The sequence below is a fragment of the Plecotus auritus genome (genome assembly GCF_963455305.1).
Source record: "Plecotus auritus genome assembly, chromosome: 2".
NCBI lineage: Eukaryota > Metazoa > Chordata > Mammalia > Chiroptera > Vespertilionidae > Plecotus > Plecotus auritus.
Window position 1 is genome coordinate 49223645 of NC_137771.1, and position 18252 is coordinate 49241896.

An 18252-nucleotide genomic window follows, 5' to 3' on the forward strand; every position below is an offset into this window, starting at 1 on the left:
ACTTCAATTTATTATATTAAAAAAATTAAAGCGAATTTGCAGTTGATATTGGTTACTTAATTAACTGTGTGAAATTGAAAAAACAAAACAAAACACCTTTCTTGTCCAAGGAACTTAACTCTGTCAACCAGGGCTCCTTCCTAACACTTGCAAGTGCGATGCAACAAATATAAGGACATTTTTGGTTGGAATTGGCATTTCATTCTGTTTTAGATAATTAATATTTCAGATACAACATCCACTATTGTAAAATGTAAATATGTATATATGTCCTATGACAAGGAAGCTGCATAGAAGATCAGAAAAATGAAGAAGAGGAAAAAGGGGGAGGTATTTTCTGTAAACAGTTAAGTTCTGTTGTCTCCAAAAATTGCAACTGGAATGACCGTAGTAAAATGGACAACTATCATTGGACTTGCCATTTTTTAGAAGATGAAGGAAAATATACATAAATATGTCAGATGTGTAACCTCAGTGCTGAATAATTTATGTTCTGTATTAAGGATTAGCATTCTTCTGTTTTATGTTTAAGTTCTAAATCATTTTCACAGGGCAGGCATTTGATAAAATGGCCCATGTCAACTAATGGTGAAGAGAAAACGAAGTAATTTAACTTAATTAACAGGTCATCTTACACGTAAATATTTATCACTTAATCCCCTATTTTCTACCATTTAAATAGCTGAATGTATCCAGGGATCAGAAGTCAGCCAAAAAATATTCAACTCTAGAATTGAATCTAAATATTGAACTTGTGTTTCTTGACAACAAAAAAACTTTCCTAACTTGAGTGTGTGTTTTAATGCAATTTTAAACAAGGAAATGACTTATAGATTCTTAAGTAGTATGTGTGGTGTGGTGTGTTTTTTTCTCTCCACAGTGAATTTTCCTTGTAAGATGGTGCTAGAGATGGAAGTCCTTAGCTTGGAGTAGTTTGGATAGCAGCAGAAAGTAGGGTCTGATTTAAAACTTTCCCAATACCTGGTTTCTTGTCCTGGCTCAGGTAGAGGACAGGAGGCTAGGCAGTCCACAGCACATCGGAAGCTTGATAGTCTCATTTCGTTAATTTTGTAATAACCAAGATGCAAAGTCTACACACTTATGACCTTATATACTTCCTCTTTGAATCAAACAGAATTAAAAAGTGCCCAGGTGTCTTCTTACTGACCAGCACATCCCAAAAAGAGAAGCTGCGGTTGAATAGGTTGGTGCATATGGAAAAGCCCTATCTCTGGTTCAGCCTGGCCTCAGCTGAGGCCGTAGAGTACCCTGCTTTAACCAAGAAATTAAACAGCACACCCCTGGCAATCCTCAATAATTGTCTGAGGTTCCAAAGCAACACTTTGGCAGGCTTTTTGATGTTGCAGTTTACTTTGGCTTTGGAGTATCTATTGGCTCGTTTGCTTGTGTTTTATTTGGGGTTTCTTTTAACAGAGAGATAGTCTCTCCTTAAAGATACCGATCTAAAGACAATTTTTGGTTGTTGGTTTGTTTTTTAAATATGTTTTATCAATCAAATATAAGTATTAAGAAGTGTGTGGAGTAACATAATGTGAACCACATTTTTTTATACTTTAGGAAAATATATTTGTTCATAAATTTTTGAATATCTAAATTTGGTAACATTGCCATTCTAATTATAAAATCCAAATTCCGTAAGCATCTCAATTTGGGCCAAGAGAAGTCACGTAAGAAAGTTTTAATAGAAATTACTTGGAACCGCTAGTACTGTGTCTTTGCTCAAGTCTTGGAAATATAAACAAAGCTTCCCAAGAGATTAGAGGAACATCCATATCATGAATGTGTATCCCTCCTTATCAAGAAATGCTTATGCAGATGAAAGTACATTAAAATAAACTTTAAGGGAAAACTTAAAAAAAAAAAAAACGAAAGATGACACCTCATCCAAGAATATGTTTTTATTGATTTTAGAAAGAGAGGAAATGAGAGGAAGAGAGAGAAACATCTATCGGTCACCTCCCTTACGCATCCCAACTGGGATTGAACCTGCAACCTGGGTATGTGCCCTGATGGGAATTGAACACATGACCTTTCAGTGTATGGGATGATGCTTCAACCGGGCTGTACCAGCCAAGGCAAGGATAGCTATGTGGGTTTTTTATTTCTTTGTTTTTGAAGGACATTGTTTAGTTTTTTAAATATTGATTTCAGAGAGCAAGGGAGAGAGAATCATTGATCGGCTGCCTCCTGCAAGCCCCACACTGGGGATTGAGCCTGCCCTGACTAGGAATCGAACCATGACTTCCTGGTTCATAGGTCGATGCTTAACCACTGAGCCATGCCAGCCGGGCAAGGATAGCTATGTTTAAAGAATGGAGAAGGTTCGTTTTTATCATTTTTGTACATTAGTTTCAGATATTTTTAGCTGGTGCAACCTGAAAGGATTTTTAAAATTTTCTGATGTGATGATAAAATGACATAGAAATGGTGACATGTTAAATTGCCTTAAGCATACTGCCCCTACCCCAATTTTTGTACTCCAAAAAACCTATCATTCAACATATTTTATTGAATATACTTCTAGCATATTCTTCTTGGACACTCTGCTTTTACCCACATTTATTATTAACATTAATTATCGTTATCTTTGATTTTCTACTCAGGGAATGTAGAAAAGGAAGAAAGATTCTCATGCCAAAAAAATTTCACTTTTTCTAAATTCTTTTAAAGTATTATTTATTGGCATCTAAATAGTGTGTTTATAGTGTTCAGAACTTCACCCTATCTTACTCATTGCTTTGTTCTTCTAATGCTTTAGGCAGCCTAGTCACTTAGTAAAGGTTTGAGACACTGACTGACCAACTATCTAGTGAACATTGGCTTGTGAGTTTCTTTGGCTATAACGTGAGATGCTTCACACTTTCAAATTTAATTTAACTAGAGATAGGAAAGTATTAGACAGTGATTCTAGTTCACAAGAGTGTCCGAGCTTTTCCTAAAGTTTCACTTCTATAAACAATTTCACTGAAATTTAACCTATGTAAATTGGGTTAATAAAAAAGAGTCAAGGTTACAAAAAGTAATATGTTTTTAAATTCATTCATCCAAGAGTATATCCTATTGAAGCTGTCAAGTATTCTTGTGAGATGGGAGGAAGGGAAAGATATTTCCATGACAAGTAGAAAATGTGACTGTTAGATATTTGAGCAGTTTTCTAGAGCATTTTAACATCAAGATGTTCCCAGAAGAGTGCTATTAGCTTATTTCACTACAAAATCATCTTGTATCTGGTAATGAAAACAAACAACCCTACAACCATACATTCTTAAGTGTCCTTGTCTCTGAGTAGCATCTCTATCCTCTGCACACACAACCTCCCCCACACTCATCCCCTGGCTGCTCTGTGCTTCTCTCCACTTTCACTCCCATCACGCCTTTGGGAATGTCACCTCTTCGGCAGCACCCTTCTCTGCCTTCTGGGGCTCTCTGCCAAAATCGCCCACCTGTTTCCTTAACTGAATCCCTGCTCTTTCCGGGGACCATCCCTTCCTTGCAGTACTCTCCCTGGAAAGTTCTTCCATTCCGGTCTGGCCCCACGGCCTCTTAGACTTCTTACCCTAAGTAGCAGATAGGAAAATTGCAGACAACAAGCTTAGAAGAAAAATACCAGCTTTTCCAGGGCTGTGATTGCAGATACATTGTGCTGAGGCTGTAATTCAGATTCAGAAAGCTAATTCCAGAGACGATGTGTGCATGCACACATACACATACACACACACACACACACACACACACACACACACACACACTTTTTCCTCCTTCCTCCTATACGTATATATTCCATATCATTTTCTCTATCTATATGCATGTATATGTGTATGTGTGTATGTGTGTGTGTGTGTGTGTGTGTGTGTGTGTGTGTGTGTGCTTAGTGCAAACCGATTGGTGATTCTCTAGTGCTAATCTATACTAACAAAAGGGTAATATGCTAATTAGACTGGGAGACCTTCCAGGAGACCTTCTGGATTTTCTGGACAAAGCCATGGTGGCAGGGCCGAGGTAGAGGCGGTTAGAGGCCAAGAGGGGTGGGCAATTGTGAGTGATCAGGCCAGGATGGGACGGCAGTTGTGGGTGATCAGGCTGGTGGGGGGCGGGGCCGTTGGGGGTAAGCAGACCAGCAGGGGGGCCAGTTGGGGGTGAGCAGGACATCAGTGGGGGTCAGTTGGAGGTGATCAGCACAGCGGGGGTGGCAGTTTATAGTGAGCAGGCCAGCGGGGGGGGGGGGCAGTTGGGGGTGAGCAGGCCAGTGGGGAGGGGAGGTGGGGGTGAGCAGGCCAGCAGGGGGGGCAATTGGGGGTGAGCAGGCCAGCAGGGGAGGCAGTTGGGGGTGAGCACAGTGGCACGGTGGGCAGTTGGGGGTGATTAGGCTGGCTGGGGGGCATTTGGGGGTGAGCAGGCCGGCGGTGGGAGGCATTTGGGGGTGAGCAGGTCAGCAGGGAGAGTGGTTAGGGGCAATCAGGCAGGCAGGCAGGCAGGTGAACGGTTAGGAGCCAGCAGTCCCGGATTGCGAGAGGGATGTCTGACTGCCGGTTTAGGCCCGCTCCCTGTAAACCGGCAGTAGTACATCTTTCGAGGGGTCCCAGATTGGAGAGGGTGCAGGCTGGGCTGAGGAACACCCCCCCTCCGTGCACAAATTTCGTGCACCGGGCCACTAGTATCTAGGATAATGCCCAATATACTTAGGATAACGTTTAACATTATGAAAGTATTTATATTAGGACTCTAACATAGCAACATTTTAAATATTTTCAAAGCATAGGTTTAAATGTCACTTGTATTTCTTTCTTTGGAAGCTGTTCCTAATTTTTAGAACAGGTTAGGTCTCCCTGTTGGGTGCCTCTAAAGCACCCTGTTTTCTGAATTATCACATTCTCTACACATTATTATAACTGCTTGTTTAATGTCTGGCTTCCATGCTCCATGGAGACAGGAACATGTCTTTCTTCTTCACTAGTGTAACCAAAATATCTTGCATAGTACCATGCACATAGTAGGCAATCAATAAACACTTGCTGAGTAAATGAATACAGTCATAACAATATCTGTATTCATAGCAACATTATCAAGGTCTTATTTTATGAATTTATTAATTGTTTTTCTTATCAGATATGTATCAATTGCGGAATTAGTAAAAACCTTATCACTTTATGGGAATTAATGAAATATTAGTGGAGAACCTTAACATTTTGCTGTGCAGCCATCATAGTCAATTTCCTTCTCTGGAAATTGGAATAGTGGCAGCGCCTATTTCACAGGGTTGTAGTCAAGGGGAAATAGTTAAGTACTGAGGTCAGTCCATGCAAAGTGCCCAATAATGACCAGCTAGGACCTCTATGGGCCAGCTTCACACATCCCCTGCTTGTAACATGGCTGTGTTTCATTTAGGTCTTGCCAGCTTTGGAAAAGGTTGGGTTGTAGCATTCTAGTCTTCTTCCACATAAAACATCTGGCAACTTGATCTGTGAGTTGCTACACGGCCTCCCTGCCTCCCTCAGAGACACTGAGCAATCTTTTCTTCGCTGCTTATGGCTCAGGAGAATCATTTGGGAGCAGACTGCCTCCTCCCTGCTATACAGCCCCCCTCCTGCCTCCACCAGAGCCTGTCATTAAAGCTGACTTGTTGAGACGAAAGATTTGCCACATGATACACTCCTGGGGGCAGGGAAGGGGCGGTGGTGGTGGTGATGCTGTGTTAATGCTGATGGGAGATGTAGAAGAAAATGTTACCAACTGTTTTATTAAAGGATTTATAAATCATGGCATTTCAGCAGATTTGACATACTTCCTGAGAAAAGAACGGTGAGCCAAGAATCACGGGGGGGGGGGGGGGGGGGGGAGGGGCTGTTTTACCTTTGTGTGGTTGTTAGCCATTGTCACGCAATAGCTTTTTATTGTGTCTTCTAAGAAGAGCTGTCAGGGATTGAGGCTACCCACCCCACTATACCCTTGGCTCTACTTCCCCCTTCAGAGAGGAGAACTGATATAATGAATGAAGCAGTGATTCAAACAGGTGATGTCAAGGCTCAGGAGAATTTTCCATTTCTAAGCCCTTTTAATGTATGTAGAATGAATTATTAAATCAATATATATATATATATATATATATATATATATATATATATATATATATATATATATCCCTAAGATATTTTAGTCAGTTATTTGTAAAAAGCCTTTATAAACTATACTATACAAATGTAATCATTTCCTAAAATAATAATTATCATTAATGAATACTTAATATGTGCTAAGAATTCTATATTCATTGCTTCATTTATTAGATCAAAGATAGATTTGGGGTCATTAAAACATGGCATTTAAGATAAGGCATTAAGATAAGTCATTGTCCTTGAGATTTTAATTCTTTTATGTCTTTAACTATTTTGCAACATGCGTGTGGTAATTTCTGCTGGAACATGGGCTTTCAGCAGACAGGTTTGCACAGACTTATTCCTCCTCTGCTGGCTCTGCTGTCCTGTCCCCTGGCTTTGGGGCTTGATTTCTTGCTGGCACTCAGTCACACAGATAGGGGGTGCTGTTTACCATAGGGTTTCTCAGTTTCATATTCAGCTTAACTACAGCATGGGTTCCCCCAAGATCTGATTTACAGGCTTGAAATATGCCTCTGAAAAACCACCAAGGGTATTCTGGACAAGTGCCACAAGGAGCAAGGCTGATATTTATTTTTTCAAGGATGTTTTGGTGACTTACAAGAGTTGCAATTGTCACCGGAAAGGGTGAGTCCAGGAAGAGGAAAAATGAGTATTTAATGTTAGATTTTTGCCTTTTTTCGACTCTGTTTACAGCCCATTCCTCATGAAACTGGTGGCTCAAATAGCAAGTTTTCAGCAGTCAGATGGTTACAGGCAGCATTGTTATGCCTCTCCATTCATAAGTCTCAGCCCTGAGGGAAATACTTGCAATAGTGTTCAAAATTGCAGCATCCACTTTTTAACTGTAAGAATAGGAATCATTCAAGAAATGAAGAAATCTCTAGTTATAATAGTTTTGTTACAATATCAAAGGATGCATGCTCATTTTTAAAAAAATTGGAAAAACAGAAAAGTTTAAAGAAAATGAGATCATCTGTCATCTACTAACCATAAAACCACAGCTATCATTTCGGTATATTTCATGTCTAAGATTTTTCATATGTATGTGACTGTGTTATATTTTCATACAGCATAGAATTATGTGTCCTTTTAACATAGGGTAATGTCCCCCATGTCATTAAGACATATTTTAAAATAGCCCATAGTTTGCTTTGTCCTAATTATGCCATTGACTTAAGCACATTACTTTTTAAAATTCAAACAGTATGGGAAAGTATAGATAAACACAGATAAAGAGGGAAATCTTGACATCTGCAAAAACATGGATGGATCTTGAGGGCATTATGCTAAGTGACATTAGCCTGAAGGAGAAAGACAGATCCTGCATGGCATCCCTTATTTGGAGTCATTTGCAAAAAGCAACCTCATAGAAACCGAGAGTAGGAAAGTGGCTTCCAGCGGCTGAGGGAGGTGGGGAAATAGGAAGAGGTTGGTAAAAGGGTAGACTTTCACCGGTAAGATGAATAAGGTCTGAGGAGCTAATGTAAAACATGGTGACTATAGTTGGCAATACTATATTGTAAAATTGAAATTTTCTAAGAGAACAGAACTTGAATGTTCTCACAAAAAAATTATGTGAGGTGTTAGATGTGTTACTTAACTAAATGGGAGGAACCCTTTCACAATGTTTATGTAAATCAAAAAATCATTCATACACACTTTAAATATCTTACAGTTTTATTTCTCAATTATACCTCATAAAGCTGAAGGGGGGGAAAAGATCCTGGAACTTAGATAAATAAATACAACCCTGAAAGCACAATATTGAGACATTAGTAGAGATAACATTTTTAGTGTTTGGTGAAACACACATACACACTGCATTTATTTGAATCCAAGAACTCATGCATTGGGATATGCTCCATTGGTTTAATAACAACTTTTCAGGTACATAATAAATTTGATTAAATGTAGAAAAGCATTTTTTTCCTAACCAAAAATAGCAGACAAAATGCACATCACTATCTTCAGTATAAAAATCAGAAATTGAGTCTAAACCTGTATTATATTCAGATTTAAAGGGACATCTAAATTACTTCTGGCCATCAGCAGTTACGTTAATATTACAGTGATATTCCACATGTTTATTATCATGACCTCTTTATTCTCTTTGACGCTGATAGTGTAATTTTGAAAGTCACTTAGAAGTTTTTGACAGACACAGTTTTAGTACCTGAGTTACATATCTATAATAATAAAAGCGTAATATGCTAATTAGACCAGAAGTCCTTCTGGACAACATTCTGGATGAAGCAGGGGCTGCAAGGGAAGCACGGGTCCTGGGTGCCTGTTGGCAGCCGGAGGGAAGTCCGGGTCCCAGGTGCTAGAGGGAAGCCGGTGCTGACAGCCAGGGGAAGAAAGGCCTACTCTTGCACAAATTTCGTGCACCAGGCCTCTAGTTCTTTTATAATGTACTAGAGGTCCGGTGCATGAAACTCGTGCATGGGGGGGGCGGTCTCCTCAGCCCAGCCTGCACCCTCTCCAATCTGGAATCCCTCTCACAATCCAGGACTGCTGGCTCCTAACTGCTCACCCCCCTGCTGGCCTGGTAGCCCCCATCTACCCCCCCTGCTGTCCTGGTCACCCCTCACTGCCCCCTCCCCAGCTGGCTTGGTCGCCCCAAACTTCTTCCCCCTGCCGACCTGGTTACCCCCAACTGCCTCCCCTGCCAGCCTGGTCCCCCACGCAGCCTGCTGTTCAGTCATTTGGTCGTCCTTCACTAACCCCCCTGCTGGCCTGGTCGCCCCATGCAGCCTGCTGTTTGGTTGTTACTGTGAGGGCGTTCTGGCCAATTTGCACATTACCCTTTTATTAGTATAGATAATTCATTCATAACCTACTTGTCTCATCTTTCAAAATGCTCTGGTTTAGATTTCAAACAATGTGGCATTTTCTTCTGCCTGATGTTGTATATGACAGTTTTTCTTCTGTGTACAAATAACTTCTTTACTCACTTGTACATAATACTCTATTACTGCATCAGATGGAATCTTAAAAAACAGTTTTGAAGGGAAATAGGGGTACAAATGTAAATTGAAATTCAATCACATGACAGGCTATCAAGTACTTCAACTCAGCTGAGGAGACCATGAGATGAGCTGATTATGCTACCCATGGTTACACTCCCACAAGTACAGGCAGAGCCAACAGTGGAATCTGCTCTGTTAGCAGCTGCCAACTTTCTTTTGACATTGATTACAAGATGCATCTCAACCCATTGTATGCATAAGTGTCTATAGAAATGTTCAGAAATGTTCAAATGTTTTCAAAAGTATGTTTCTTATGATTCAGGAAATAGGTTATGTACAATTTTATGTAAATAGAATATATAATCTGCTCTGTAACTGTCAGTAGTAGCTATTTAAATTTACTACATGTGTGTATACATATGTGCATGTATACATATACATGTGCACCTATATAATGTGTACATATATATACCAGGTATGCATTATATAACCACTAGAGGCCCAGTGCACGAATTCATGCACCAGTGGGGTCCCTCGGCCTGGCCTGTGGGATCGTGCCAAAACCAACTCTTCAACATCCTCCAAGGGGTCCCAGATTGCGAGAGGGCATAGGCCAGGCCGAGGGACCCCACTGGTGCAGGATCAGAGCCGGAGAGGGATGAGGGAGGTTGGCCAGCCAGTGAGGGAATGCGGGAAGGCTCCAGGGTGTGTCTGGCCCATCTCACTCAGTCCTGATAGGTCAGACCCCAGCAGTAAGCTCACTTACTGGTCAGAGCATCTGCCCCCTGGTGGTCAGTGCACATCATAGTGAGCAGTTGAGCTGCCTTAGCATATCATTAGCGTATTACGCTTTGATTGGTTGAATGGACAACGGGACACTTAGCATATTAGGCTTTTCTTATATAAGATGTTAATGGTTCCACAGTATTGTATTTTATGAATGTACTTATCTTTTATTAATGGATATTTGGGTTTTTATCCTTTATTTATTTATTTATTTATTTGCTCTTATGTCAAAGGTACATATCCTCTATCTGTGTCTGAATTTGTTCCGAAAGAAATATTATTACATGGAATTGCTATGTTAAAGGAGATGCACAGTTTAAATATTACTACGTTCTACCAAATGTACCTACACAAGTTCATACCAGGATTATGATTAACAATTTTTCTATGCCCTAATCAACATGGAGTTATTTTCAGGTTTTTGTTTTTTTCACCTTTTCCAATCTAATAGGGAAAATGTGATACATGATTATTTTTAGCTCAATTGTTAATTACTGTGAACTTTTAAATATCTGCATCACATTTCATTCTGTCATGAATCATGATTTATTTCACTGCAGTTGTTAGGTATATAAATTGCTTCAAGTTGCCACACATGCAGTGAACATCTTGCACATAATTCTTTGGCCTTAAGATATTTTCTTAGATACTTAAAATGGGAATTTGAGGCTAAAATTATGAAACTTTTAGAAGTTCATGCTACACATTGCCAAAGCAGTTTTCTAGAAAGATTATACCAATTTTAACTCCCATCATTCTATCACCATGCCTACTTCATTATATTCTCACAAGCATGAAGTATTTTTTTCAGATATTTTCTAATCTGAAAAGGTAAAACATTCTCTGTACCTGTTGCATTTCTTTGGTTACAAGTAGCCACCACCTTTCTGAAAGTACACACCAGACTTTTCACAGAAAAGCATAGTCCTCCTACCCAATATGCTTAGATGTCTATTTCGGAACCTCTAATTCTCCCCATTCCTTAAACAGACTCCTTAGATTTTCTCTTGGTGCTCATGTCACTTTCCCCTATAGGCCATTGTATTCTGGCCTTGCTCCTGTTTGGTTCAAAGCCTAAACCAGGCTCACCCCAGCTTCTCTGATCATATCCCCTGACTAGATTTCCCCCTTTCCTGCCCCAGTGCAGGGACCATCCACATTGTCCATGGGAGAACAGCTCTGGATTGGCCAAACTTTCATGCCTCCCTTTCCTGTACTCCATTGCTATGTAAGGTCCTTACTAGGTATTCTCCCTATATTTTGATTATATCACCCATAATTATGGCACCACAGATATTATTCACTTGGTGGAAACTTGAACAAATAATAGTTTTTAAAATAAACAATTATTCTTCAGTAAACCCAGTGCCTTAGACTTTTTTTCCAAAGGAGTTGATGAGGTATACAAGATCATGAGCATCCATGGCCCTTTTAAACTATGGATCAGTGCTTCTCAAACTTTTTTTTCTTTATCCCCCCTCCCTTACTCAAGGAACCTTTTTAGACCTTTGTTTTTCCATAATTGCTCCCCAGTAGAATTTTAATATCACATGTTCTGTACATCTGATTATGTACTGTATGTATATCTGCATGCTTTATATGTAAGATTTCTTTTACCTTTCCCCAAGAACCACTTTTTTCTCTTTTTTTCCATGCCCTCCCCCCAAAAAAACCCACTTTTCACCTCCTTTGGGGTGATACTGCTGCACTGAGAATACTTGCTGTGCATCTAGCTGTACCTTGGAGCAAAATGTACTAACATGAATGGGCAAACATTGATAATACAGGGTAGGGTTTACTAATGCAATTGAAGTTAGATTTGGTTTTCATTCCCAACAAATCACTTACTATAGAGCAAGTTACCTTGAGCAAACTGTTTAATTTCACTAGGTTTCAATTTCCTTACTGGTAACATACTAGTATACATAATAATAGTTTGTACTTTGAAGAGATGTTTTGAGAATAGAAGACAATGCATGTAAAGTATTTAGCACAGTGGTCATTACATATAAGTGCTCTACATAAATCAGCTATTGATATCATTATTTATATTCTTTGAGTCATGTTCTACCTGGCTCAGCTTCAAATGTCTGATTGAATACATTTTCGGTGCTGTCTATATGAAACCTATGTGGCTCCTTATAAGGAAAGAGCATAGAGTTAAGTGGGCCTGTATTTGAATCCTGACTCCACCACTTACTGTCTGTGAAAATGTGGGCAAATAACTATCTTCTTTCAGATCTTGTTTCTTGATCTGTAAATATTTAGAAAGCAAACTCCATGAAGTCAGTGAAAGTGATGGTATAAAGTCATTGACAATTAATAAAACTATTAATACCTGAATAAGAAGGAAAAAAGACATTTCCATCATAGCCACTTCAAAAGAAAATCAGGAAATTGAGAGTCCCTTAGGAAAATTTATAAAACTCTCAATTAACCCTGCAATAATGGCTCACTTGATCATGATTCAAAGCTAAATTTGAACCTAGGTTGGTGTGTAGAGCTATAATACAATTTTTTATCAGAAAAATATACCCTTCCTCAAAATATCAACACAAATCATTTTTGTTCATTCTAAGAATCCATTAATTATTTGCTCATGTGTTAATAAAAATTTTTCACACAAATACAGTTTATGAGAATTTAGAGTCCCAACCAAGCCTTTTATCACTATACTAGTGGTCCAGTGCATGAAATTCATGCACTCGGGGTGGGGGTGGGGAGGGTCCCCCAGCCTGACCTGTGCCCTGTCACAGTGCGGGAGCCCTGCGATCCATCGCCCCAAAGAGGTTGGCCCCGCTCACCCATCCGGGACTCCTCGATGGATTGCCCCAAAGAGGTAGGCCGGAGCCAGGGGAGGCCTGCGGACCCCCAGGCTGGAGCCGGAGGAGGCCTGCAGACCTCCACGCGCCTGCGAACCCCAGCCAGGGCAGCGGTGGAGAGGCCTTTCTGCATGCCTGCAGACCCCCAGCGCAGGTGCACGGAGAGGCCTCTCTGCCATGGCCACTCCCCATCCCCAATGCTTCAAGTCCCCACCCACCCGCGCCTGCTGCACACGCAGCCTGCTGATCAGTCATTACTGTGATGGTGTTCCAACCAGTTTGCATATTACCCTATTATTAGTATAGATACTTTGAAATTATAGGAACCATTTAAATACATTTATTTTGGAATAACTTTTTTATAATGACTATTCTTAGATAACAAGGATATCCTGTATCATATTTAATCTTCACAACATCTGTAGAAGATAATATATTTTACAAAATGATGAATCTAAACTTCAGAGAGGTTAAGTAATTTGCTCAAGGTCACATAATAAGTGACAAAGGCAGGATTCAACTTAAATTCAATATTATTTCTTTGTCTTTATCATTGAATTATACAGAATGAACTCTATAAATTATAGAATTGAATATAATTTATTTTTTATTAATTCCAACTAATATGAACTGCTTAAAAAAAAATAACCCAATTTCTACTCTGCTGCTTCATAAAATTCCTGAAATTTCTTCTCTCTTCTTTTATGCATTCTGAGACTTTTTGTTGCTTATATGTATTTGTTCCATATTCATCACCCTCATTTCTGGATGTCAAGGTCATTTGCCCACCTTGACTACATGCTTCACTTTCATGCAGTGACCAGCAAGGTTGTGAGATGACGCATATTTGTTAAACTCAGGACGCAAACATTCACTTATTTGTAAACTTTCTTGTACTTTTACTCAATTTCTGTACCTGAGTATTTTGCTTCCTTTTCCCCTTTTATTTAAAAAAACATTTCACTCTTTTTTAAAATATGTTTTTATTGTTTTGTTTTGAGAGAGAGGAAGGGAGAGGGGGGGAGAGATGGAAACATCAATGAGAGAGAAATATCATCAATTGGCTGCCTCCTGCATGCCCCCTACTGGAGATCAAGTCTGCAACCTGGGCATGTGCCTTGACTGGGAATTGAACCAGTCACCTCTTGGTTCCTGGGTCAACACTCAACCACTGAGTCACACCAGTGGGGCTCCTTTTGTAGAGGGAGGTGTATCTTTCTCTTTTAAAATTTCTCTTCATTCCTTTTTTTCCTTTAATGTTGTATATACACAGTCTATACTCCATATTCCACAAATCAAGGACCTTATCTTTTAAATATTTCATACTATTATTAGATTTTTTTTATCTTAAGGTGTGTGTGTGTGTGTGTGTGTGTGTGTGTGTGTGTGTGTGTGTGTAATTTTGCTTGGTGATCAGAGTCACAGAAAACTGCCTTTCAGAAAATATCCTCACATACTGGTGACTCTGTGTGTCTTTTTCCATTTATCAGAACTCCTAAGTATACATGAAATTGCTTTCCAGGACCCTGAAGTTGCTATTTTGTCAGAATTCCACAACCTGATGGCAACAACTCATCCTTCTGGGCTACTACAAATGCCATCAGATGCCTAACAAAATTTTGTTCTGACTCTGTGCTCCTAGAGCAGAGTAGGCTAGAGAGTGGATCCAGAGTCAGGCATTTCTATTTAGAATTTGCATCCCAATTCTGTCCTTAACTACTCACTGAGTGGCTATGGGGCAAGGCTACTGGATGATGTGAAACCTGTTTGCTCATCTGTAAAGCAAGGATAATAATGATAATTTAGCCCTGTAGGCATATTACCAGGATTAAGAGTTAATATAACTAAAGTTCCCTGGATAATTCTTGGTATATAGTGAAAACTACAGAAGTTTTTGGGATTGCTACTCTTGTTTTTGTTAGAGTCAGGAGACCTAGGATTGATTTTCACCATCACCATTACTAGCAGAGTGACTTTGAGCTAGTGAAATGGAGATAATTGTACTGAATTTGATTATCCCTTCACTGTATAAAGAACATGAAGCCATATTAGAGTTTGATCTTTTATTTTATGGAAGGACCTACATAATAAATACTGTTTCTACCTTGAATTCTTTTAAAAATGATTATTGATAGTAATATAAGTTATAATATTAAATTATTTTCTAACTTTATATAATGCTTTACCTTTTATTTTTATCTAATATTGTAGTTCCTTTCCATACTTTAAGCCCCATGAAGATTAGGGCATATCTTATATTTTTCTATGTATCCTTCAGCATATAGTACAATGTCTAATTATTGCAAGAACTCACACTTTAATGAATCAAAAAACAAACATGCATTCAACAAACGTTTACCTCCTATTGGTCCAAGCATTATATCAAGCAACTTAAACAGATAAAATAACCACATAGATAACGAAGGTCTTATGAGGACAGAATTTTAGTGATGAAAGAAACCTGACAATTCTAGTTAGCTTTATGCTCAATGAAAAATACCATTTGTGGTATCATTTCCCTTTGTTTCCTACTTAACTTCAAGGAACTTAGTCTATTTCAACAACCTGAATAAAGCTTGCCCTGACAAAGTAACAGCAACAAAAATGACAATAATTATGTCTTTCAAGTACATAACATGCTAAGGACTCCACAAATATCCCACTTGATGTTCACCACAAGCCTTTAGCATAGATGATATTATTGTCTGTTCTATTTTAAAGGTAAGGAAACTGAGTCATGGACATTAAGTAGTTTGCTCCTGGTCATCCAGATTGTAAATGGAGGAGCTATGATTCAGAACTAAGTCTGTATGACCAGAGCCCAAGCTTCCTTTTGTTCAATCACAGAACAGTGCCCCCATCCGGCGTATTTGGCAATTAATCTTGGGTGAAAAAAACCTAGTGCTATCACTTTATTGTTTTAAGCTTTTGTTTGCTTATGTTAATTATTACGTTTTTCATATGTTTATGTCTTGTTTCCTGAGAGTTTACATATTTGTGTCCCCACCATTATCTTGCCTGCAGTAGAAGTTCAGTAAATGTTTGACAGGTCTCCCCTTCCCCAACTTCCAATGAAGAGATATTATTTTCAAGGCAGCTTATTTCCCTGTTAGAAAGTTGTTCCTACTGCTCAAATTTTTTTAAGTACCTGTAAACAACTTAAAAATCATAGAATTCTAAAACACAGTATGTATTCTGTTGCTTTTGTTCTATGGTTGAGAAAATCTAAAGTTAATTGAATTGCCCAGGGTCACGAAGCTATTAACTTGCAGACCCATGGCCATGAACTCTGGTCCTTGAGTCAATGTCTGGTAATATTATTTCAGATATTTGAAAATAGTTGACAAGCTCCTCTTGGTTCTCTTAGGCCATGAGGTTTGAATTTTTCACCACCTTAGATATTCTTCTGGTTTCAAACCAGTTTTCTAATGATAATATTAACAGACTCCCTTAATGTACTGCAGGGGAACAGAAGCATTCATTTATTACTAATAACATTTTAATTAATTATAATCTTTATGTAAACTAATCTGTCATTATTAGTCGTAAAAAATGTAATTGCCTTATAGTTTGGTCATCCCATTTTGTAGTAATAAAACTGTATCTTAAGGAAATAGTTTAAAAAAAAAAGAAGAACAATTTACTTTAAAAATGGATTTAGAATAATCGCTACTTAGAAATGGCTCAACATTTGTAGAATATGTGTAGAATAATACATACTTGTCATTGAATATTGTGATTCATCTAATTCTCAATTCACTTGATAAGACTATTATCCACCCAGTTTCACTATTTTATTCACAAGAATATCATGGGAGACTATTAAAGACTTTGAAGAACTGGAAAATATTATACATGATATTCTCTTCATCTACTAATGTCGGCATTTCTCACCAATTTTTACCTTCTTCTTTCTAAGAGGTCGCCTCGCCTGCATTATTGTATCCCTCACTAAATTCTTCACCACACTATAGCTAAAGTGATCTAAACTCAAGCCCTCTTAACTGTCCTATTTCAAATGCTTCAAAGCCCTCCCATCTTCTATAGAGGGTATTCTTAACTTTAGTTCCAGGACTCCCAAGGACTTTAAAAATTTTATAATTCTGTTTCAAATTTTATAATTCTGATGCTCTGAAAAGCATCATAGATTTGTATTAGATTATCAAAAAGTAACTATGATTTTAATGCCTATAAATCATATATAAAATAAAGACAAATTTTCCTAGATATTTATATAAACCTTTTCATGACCTAATTCCTAACCCCCCAAGCCTCATCTCCTTCTTTGTCTCAGCCTTCAGTAACCACCACATTAACATATTTACATGCACAAACACACACATACACATAATAATGTCAAACTTCCTGTGGTTTCTCAAAATATCATGTGAAATGACAAATATATGTCCACCTATGGTACATGCTGGACCATCTTCCTTCTCCCTATCCTGAAATCCCAGTCATCCTCAAACCTCAGCAACCTTATCACCTTTTCAATGAAACCTTCCCCGACCTATCCAAGCATGAAGTGCTTTCATAGAGCTTTGCTCGTACCATTCTTAAAGCATTTATTAAGTTGCTCTAATAATTTGATTGAAGATCTATCCCTTCACAAAACTCCAAGTCACAATCATAAGGTGGCTATGATCCTGATATAATGGTGAGAATCCAGCCCCCTTGCCAAGTTTTAACCAACAGTTAGGGAGACGATGCTACTTCAGGAGAATAACCTCGGATTCATTCAATAAATATTTGAACTAATGTTTGAACAAATAAAATGAGCAACACTATAACAAAATAATGGTCTTTGTTTACATGTGCCTTCTTTATTTATAGATGTGCATAAACTTTACCTTTTTGATACCCAGCAATGGATAATTTATTTACTAAAAGGTCAATGTAATTCTGGCTCTATTTTACGGAATATGGAGGTCTCATAAAAGAAGTTCATGTCATACTTTCTTCTCTCTAAATGTTTACAGTCTTATGGGCAGCAAAGACTTATACATGTGTAAGACTCACTGTTGGTAATTTACTTGTTTACTTGCCCTCAAATGATGCTAAGTAGGAATACTTAGTCTGTAAAATGATATAGCCCTCAGAGCCTAAACTTTGCACTTAAACATATCTGAGTACCAATCTTAAGTATTCTGTGTACCAGCAGTGCAAGACTGACCAAGTTGTATAAACTCTGAGCCTTGGCTATATCAACTACAGAATGAAGGTAATGCTTCCTTCATATGTTTACAAAGATAATATATGTACCACACCTGGTAAGTATGCAGCAAGTAATGGTGATGGTAGTGAATGGTCTTGATGGTGTTAATGCTGATGGTGATGTTAGCACATTGAACTGCAACTTCTTGAAGACAAGGATTTTCTTTAATTTATATTTGAATCCCCAGCACCATAGTACCTGATACATAGCAGAGAGTAAACAGATGTTTCTTACTAGTATAATCAGTTGCCAACTACTAGATATTAACAGCCAAGGGAAATAGAACAAGAAGAGACTAGCATGAACTGGAATTATCAAGGAAA

General features: G+C 38.4%; 1 protein-coding gene across 15 annotated transcripts in view; it reads left to right on the forward strand.

Annotated features, from left to right (window-relative positions):
- The window catches only part of SGIP1 (SH3GL interacting endocytic adaptor 1), a 211138-nt gene that overhangs the window by 166622 nt on the left and 26264 nt on the right, over positions 1–18252 (forward strand). The window lies entirely within an intron of this gene.